General features: G+C 39.1%; 1 protein-coding gene across 2 annotated transcripts in view; it reads right to left on the bottom strand.

The window, feature by feature from the left end:
• Positions 1-7764: 7764 nt before the first annotated feature.
• The window catches only part of LOC138971130 (arylsulfatase J-like), a 12971-nt gene continuing 12627 nt past the window's right edge, over positions 7765-8108 (bottom strand). For both annotated transcript variants that reach the window (XM_070343758.1, XM_070343759.1), the window contains exon 14: positions 7765-8108. This exon is cut by the window's right edge and continues 368 nt beyond it. The gene's annotated coding sequence lies outside the window, so the exon portion shown is untranslated.

The following is an 8108-nucleotide window of genomic DNA, read 5'->3' on the forward strand; positions in this document are numbered from 1 at the left end:
CCTCATTTTTCAACCAAATTGGTTGAAATTTTGGTCAAGTAATCTTCGACAAAGCCCGGACTTCGGTATTGCATTTCAGCTTGGTGGCTTAAAAATTAATTAATGACTTTGGTCATTAAAAATCTGAAAATTGTAAAAAAAAATAAAAATTTATAAAACGATCCAAATTTACGTTTATCTTATTCTCCATCATTTGCTGATTCCAAAAACATATAAATATGTTATATTCGGATTAAAAACAAGCTCTGAAAATTAAATATATAAAAATTATTATCAAAATTAAATTGTCGAAATCAATTTAAAAACACTTTCATCTTATTCCTTGTCGGTTCCTGATTCCAAAAACATATAGATATGATATGTTTGGATTAAAAACACGCTCAGAAAGTTAAAACAAAGAGAGGTACAGAAAAGCGTGCTATCCTTCTTAGCGCAACTACTACCCCGCTCTTCTTGTCAATTTCACTGCCTTTACCATGAGCGGTGGACTGACGATGCTACGAGTATACGGTCTTGCTGAAAAATGGCATTGCGTTCAGTTTCATTCTGTGAGTTCGACAGCTACTTGACTAAATATTGTATTTTCGCCTTACGCGACTTGTTATACCCTCCTATCGATTGTATAAGAATTCCCAACTATGAACGTTTTGCCAGATTACGATGAAATAACATTTGTTTGTCCCTAGATGAAGCATATCGATGTTTGATCAGATTCACAGATTTATATTAGATAGCAAACGTTTTTGTTACGATTGTATGATTAATGATATTTTTTCAGAACATTAAACTGATCTGTAGTGAATGCATTCTCTCCATCTCTCTCTCTCTCTCTCTCTCTCTCTCTCTCTCTCTCTCTCTCTCTCTCTCTCTCTCTCTCTCTCTCTCTCTCTCTCTCTCTCTCTCTCTCTCTCTCTTTCTCTCTCTCTCTCTTTCTCTCTCTCTCCATCTCCCTCTTTCTCTCTCTCTCTCTCCATCTCTCTCTCTCCATCTCTCTCTCTATATATATCTCTCTCTATATCTTTCTCTCTCTCTCTCTCTCTGTTCTCTCTCTCTCTCTCTCTCTCTATGTTCCATTCTGTAATTGCTTTATTGATGTTCCATTCATGTATTTTCTACTACTTTTCTCATTTATTATTACTGTATGCTTGATGTTTCTATGATTCTAGTCGGGCGCACGCGTGAATATGTGTTTGTGTGAATGTAAAGGGCACATTGTAAGATTAAGCCTATGGCCTAAAATGTCTACCCTTTATGTGAATAAAATGTTCTAAGTCTAAGTCTAAGTCTAAGTCTCTCTCTCTTTCTCTCTCTTTCTCTCTCTATCTCTCTCTCTGTCTCTCTTTCTCTCTCTCTGTCTCTCTCTATCTTTCTATCTCTCACTCTTTCTCTTTCACTCCCTCTCTTTTTCTCTCTCCCCCTCCTGTCTCTCTCTGTATGATTGCAATACTCCATTTGTGTGTGTTTCTGTGCTTATGTTGATATAGTTTTTGTTGTAGTTGTTGTTATTGTTGTTATTTTGATTGGTTTAAATATTATGAATTTTTAATATCGTCCGCCGCTTTGTTATTTTGTCTTTAAGGGCACATTTATTATGAGTTATTTCTAATATGCTGACTGTTAGCAAATGATAACAAGACATGTCGAGAAAAAAGATATCAAGCATGAGCCTTTTAGGCGAATGCTGATATCGTTTGTGAGACATGTCTGTTATCATTTGCAAACAGTCAGCATGTTAGAAATAACGGTTTTATTACCATTTAATTCGACCAAAAGAAATTTCGAAGCAACCCCGCGAATTAGACAGAACAGCCACAATGGGAACTTGAGCGCTTCTACCTGATTATGCCTGTCAGTCAAAGAATTCTCGTGACCTGAGTCAGCCAATCAGAGTAACACACCTGACGTGATGAATAGGCTATTCACAGGTCAAATGCCTTTGACACACAACAATCTCACAAGATAAACCATGATGTTGAACATGCGTTTCGGCTGCTTCGCTTTTTCTCGTTGAACAGAGAGCGACAGATTTAGAACCGACTCCAGATGTATGGGAAATGACGTAAAGATACATTTGATGTAAAGCGAGTAGCACAATTTCACTTGATTTTTCCGAACTTTGATCATTTAGATTTCAAGTGAGCGGTCGGCATTGCACACTCAGACGATGGGCGGTGCCTTGCTGTTCCGTTACGCACCCACCGACAAAACTCGCTTTTCGGTATTTTTTTCAGATAAAGAGAGTATTACCTGACAGCATTTGAAGTGTCATTCTTTAGATTAAATCACGCTAATATTAACAGCTATTGTGTTTTCAGCGTAGCAATAGGGCCCGATATTTAGACGAGACAAGTATAATGCCGACGAGTCGAAGACGAGTTCGATACTTGTTCGAGTCTAAATATCGGACCCTATTGCTACGATGAAAACACAATAGCGTTTATATAGCTATTCTGACATTAAATTCTGTGTTAAAATCATGTTTTTGTCAGCAACAAGTACCAGAATGGTCCATGTCGTTGATTGCAGACGACGGTTCCCTTTCCGCACGAAGCCACGGAAATAACCGAACATTGAAAAACCCACGGACATGTATTACGGAGAAAACTCGAGATAACCGGATGTTTAGCTTTACGTCAATATGATAGGTTTGATGCGAGTACAAAGAGCTAGAGTGAGAGAGAGAGAGAGAGAGAGAGAGAGAGAGATAGAGAGAGAGATAAGCCGCTATCGATTATAAGGACAACTCAAATCTCGATATAGCCATGATTATATTCTAAACATAGCCCGGTAGTATTGCACCACAAGGAAGGAGGTTTATAGTGTTAGAAGTCTCGCCGGTTGAGTGGGAACGGCCTTGCCGTGGGGATACTTCGTTTAATGAAACATTTCTCTCACTTGGAAAAACCGTACACGGATGTGTACAGAATCCCCTGGCGCTATCCGTCTCTCAATGAGTTTTTGCTTTTAATTAACATCATATCAAAATATGTTTTATCTTTGTTGCAGTTTCTAGTATATGTTGTATTGTTTGTTTGGTGTGTACGTAAGTGCAGTGGTTATAGTTCCACCAACCGTACAGCGAAACTTGAGGTTCATGGTTCGAATCCAGGTAGGACTAATTGGGGAAGGGTGGCCGGATTTGCATTTTTTCGACCTTTCCAGTGCTAGAGATGTGCCAGCATGCCTTTCTTGTACACATTGTGTCTACCATGCATAGCGGCCCCACCAACACGGATAATGGCTGCCTTGGTAGTATAAAACATTGTCATAAGAATTACTGTTCATTGAAATGAGTCGCGAGTGGACTAAGAAATTGTCGTCGAAAAGTGTTTTCATTGTTTTATGGCTGACATGAGAAATCCCGTCCCCTCAAATCAAATTCGTTAATAACTTGACTAGACATTTAAAAAAACAAAGGGGAAGGAAACTGACATACAAAAAAAACCCTGACCAAGCCAGTACTGTTTGGGTGTTTACTGCAAAAAGACCCTTCCCCTGCCCCACCCTCTCCCGTTTGTGTGTGTGTGACGGTGTGTGTGTGTGTTTATGTGTGTGTGTGTGTGTGTGTGTGTGTGTGTGTGACGGTGTGTGTGTGTGTGTGTATGTGTGTGTGTGTGTGTGTGTGTGTGCGTGTGCGTCTGTGTGTGTGTGTGTGTGACGGTGTGTGTGTGTGTTTATGTGTGTGTGTGTGTGTGTGTGTGTGCGTGTGCGTCTCTGTGTGTGTGACGGTGTGTGTGTGTGTGTTTATGTGTGTGTGTGTGTGTGTGTGAGTAGGTGTGTGTGTGTGTGTGTGTGTGTGTGTCAACCGCATTGAGTCAATCTTTCGGCATACATTGAATAAAGTCAACACTGCAAACCCGAGATCAGCCATCATCAACAGTGACTTCATGCAAAAGAAATAAAAAAAATAAAAAATAAAAAGTAAGTGTTGTGCCTGTTCTCTCAGCTAGCCTTACGCCTTGTCACAAAACACCCATTCAATGTTTGGGCGGCGATTGGGTTTGCCGTTAACAGTGTGTCCCAGGCACCTCGTTCGTAGGCTGCACGTCCTACGTCTACTATCCTTGGCACAAAGGGTCAAAAATCCAAAAAATAAGCCCTTAAAAAAGTAAGGCCTTATTTTTGAAAATATGCCCATATTTTTGAAAATATGCCCATATTTTTGAAAATAAGCCCTTATTTTTAAAATAAGGCCTTATTTTCTAAAATAAGCCCTTAAATATTTACAGCCATAAGGAAATAAGGGCATATTATTAATGAAATAAGGCCTTATTTCTGTTAAGGCCTTACTGAAATAAGGCCTTATTTCTGTTATGACCTTAAAAAAATAAGGGCATAAAAAATAAGGGCATAAAATAATAAGCCCTTAAAAAAAATATGCCCTTATTTTTCTGCGCATCGCTACTGCGCATCCGGACATTCGAAAGCGATCAAGATGTTACACTGATATAAATGAAACAGTCATTTCCTGTAAACAATGCTTACCTTGAGCGCGCATACACCTCATCGGAAACCCCAATTCTCTCGCAATTTCCAAATTCAGCACAAATTCTTCTCAAAAGTTCATCACGATCACTGAACCCATTCGTCATGTATGTTATGAGATCTCTGCGCATGTGCGGCGCAGTCGACTTCTATTCAGCTTCATTGATTGGTCAAAAAAATAAGGCCTTATTTTTTTAAGCCCTTATTTTTTTATGCCCTTATTTTTTTATGCCCTTATTCTTTATGTCCTTATTTTTTATGCCCTTATTTTTATTAAGGCCTTACAGAAATAAGGCCTTATTTTTCGTAAGGCCTTATTTTTAAATAAGGGCTTATTTTTTTATGCCCATATTTTGTTAAGGGCTTAAAGATTTAAGGCCTTAATCATGGAAAATAAGGCCTTATTTTAGAAATAAGGGCTTATTTTCAAATATATGGGCCTATTTTCAAAAATAAGGCCTTATTTTTGTAAGGGCTTATTTTTTGGATTTTTGACCCTTTGTGCCAAGGATAGACGTAGTCCGATGTGTCTGAAAACACCCAGTCCGCGCGGAGGGGTTTTGCAGCCAGCGGAGCATAGATAAAGAGGGAACATTTTCTTGGCTCGCTCGTCAGCAAGCACTGTGCCTCTCTACAGTCTCTGATACAACTATTGCAGTATTGGACGGCGAATGTGTTTGCCGCAGCGGACCACCTTGTGTCAAGGTCACAGCAAAATGATCAATAGGCTGGCGTTCATAAGGCGCTATTCTTCTTAGTCGACTGTGGTACGGCTCAGTCGTGGGGATTCTTCGTTTTCTCGAAACTTCCAATGGAATTAACCTGTGGCGACACAATCTTCCCCTGACGCAATCCGCTTCCCATTTTTATCCGCAAACAGCTAAGGTTTCATTTTGTGCAAATCAACTATTTTTTTTTATTTATTTTTTATTTACGAGGATTTATATCGCGCACGTATCTCACCACACAAGGCGACTCAAGGCGCATGTTACCTATTTATTAATAATGCCGTGTGAGATGGAATTTTTTACACAATATATCACGCATTCACATCGGCCAGTAGATCGACTGCCTTTAGGCGCTGCATCCACCTTTCACGGCCTATTATTCCAGGTCACACGGGTATTTTGGTGGACATTTTTATCTACGCCTATACAATTTTGCCAGGAAATACCCTTTTGTCAATCGTGGGATCTTTAACGTGCATACCCCAATGTAGTGTACACGAAGGGACCTCGGTTTATCGTCTCATCCGAAAGACTAGCACTTGAACCCACCACCTAGGTTAGGAAAGGGGGGAGAAAATAGCTAACGCCCTGACACAGGGTCGAACTCGCAACCTCTCGCTTCCGAGCGCAAGTGCGTTACCACTCGGCCACCCAGACCATATGGGAGGTAATAGCAATGGGCTTTCTGTCTTCATTCTTGGATGAAGCGAAGCTAGGTGGATCTGGAGAGTACGTGGTTCGAATCCCAGTTCGGGCGCGTATTTTTTTCTTTCGTTTTTACATTTAGTCAAGTTTTAACTAAATTTTTTAACATAGAGGGGGAATCGAGACGAGGGTCGTGGTGTATGTGTGTGTGTGTGTGTGTGTGTGTGTGTGTGTGTGTGTGTGTGTGTGTGTGTGTGTGTGTGTGTGTGTGTGTGTGTCTGTCTGTCTGTGCGTGTGTGTGTGTGTAGAGCGATTCAGACCAAACTACTGGACCGATCTTTATGAAATTTGACATGAGAGTTCCTGGGAATGATATCCCCGGATGTTTTTTTCTTTTTTTCGATAAATACTTTTGATGACGTCATATCCGGCTTTTTGTAAAAGTTAAGGCGGCACTGTCACACCCTCATTTTTCAATCAAATTGATTGAAATTTTTGTAAAGCAATCTTCGACAAAGGCCGGACTTCGGTATTGCATTTCAGCTTGGTGGCTTAAAAATTAATTAATGACTTTGGTCATTAAAAATCTGAAAATTGTAATAAATTTTGTTTTTATATAAAACGATCCAAATTTACGTTCATCTTATTCTACATCATTTCCTGATTCCAAAAACATATAAATATGTTATATTTGGATTTAAAACAAGCTCTGAAAATTAAAAATATACAAATTATGATCAAAATTAAATTTTCGAAATCGATTTAAAAACAATTTCATCTTATTCCTTGTCGGTTCCTGATTCCAAAAACATACAGATATGATATGTTTGGATTAAAAACACGCTCAGAAAGTTAAAACGAAGAGAGGTACAGAAAAGCGTGCTAAGCAGCACAGCGAAACCACTACCGCGCTGAACAGGCTCGTCAGTTTCACTCCGTTATGCACAAGCGGCGGACTACGGTCATTGTGAAAAAATGCAGTGCGTTCAGTTTCATTGTGTGAGCTCCACAGCTTGACTAAATGTAGTAATTTCGCCTTACGCGACTTGTTTGTTTGTGTGCTGTCGTTGTTGCCATTGTTGAGGTATTTACCGTGAGAATCGTTGTTTTTGTTGTTGTTGTTGTCGTCGTCATCGTTGTTGTTGTTGTTTTAAATGTTGAGATATTTACAGACCTTCAAAAAAATGCATTGACACGTGTGTGTGTGTGTGTGTGTGTGGAAGTTGTTACCCCTCAATGGACGAGGGCCGGATGAAAAAAAGCATGTATACATTGCTTATTCTGTCACCCTCGTAAAATAAATTTCAAAATTCAATTCTCTCTCCCTCTCTCTCTCAAAAACAGCAAGGAACGTAAGTATTGAGAACGTTTTTATTTTTGGACGAAACAAGACATTCACAAGAACATCGACCCATTGGTCTCCATGGCGAACAGATAAACAAATAATTATGAGACAAATGAAATTAATGACACAAACTTATCTGATTATGTTTTGTGTCCGATCTCTGGCAACGACGGCATCTCCTTGCCAGAGATCGGACCCAAAACATATTTTTTGGAATATCTTGTTGTTTTAGGCCAAACAAAAATAAATGTTGGTTTAGGGTAACGTGACCAAAAAAGATAGGGTCGGTAGGTCGGCTTTTCTTTCTTTTCTTTTTTCTTCTTTTTTCAAAATTTTAATTTAGTCGATTTTAAAGAAGGTTACTTCCCTTAGTCTCGGTATGGTTCGCCAAATGTGCCAAAAGATTTGAGTTTTTTTGAGAAATGAAAAGAAATTTGTAGGGTCGGCGGGGAAAAAATAGTGTTGGTCGGGTTTCCCTAAACCAACATATATTTTTGTTTGGCCTTATTTATCTCAAAAAGTGAACGTTCTAAATATACTTACCTTTCTCAGTTTTTTAAAATTTTTATTTAGGATTTTTGGAAAATTAGCAGTCTCTCTGTGTTTGGATGGACACACAGCAGCTCAAGTCTGGCCAGGCTTTTTACATGGCAAAGGACCATCCCACCATATGGTCACATTCCAAAAATCAACATCCTGACTGCTTGCTGTGGTGGTAAGTTGGAATTTGCTGGTGAATTATTCTTAGAAAGGTTTTAGTTGAACTAAAAAAAATTAATAAATGCAATCTCAGTGTTTAGTAATAGAGAGCACCCAGGCAGGCTGTTCATTTTGTGTCTTTACTGTAGCTGACGCACCTCATAACACAATGTTGTTGGGCTGCTCTATACTATAATGACATTAAT

The sequence above is a fragment of the Littorina saxatilis genome, linkage group LG7, assembly GCF_037325665.1.
Source record: "Littorina saxatilis isolate snail1 linkage group LG7, US_GU_Lsax_2.0, whole genome shotgun sequence".
NCBI lineage: Eukaryota > Metazoa > Mollusca > Gastropoda > Littorinimorpha > Littorinidae > Littorina > Littorina saxatilis.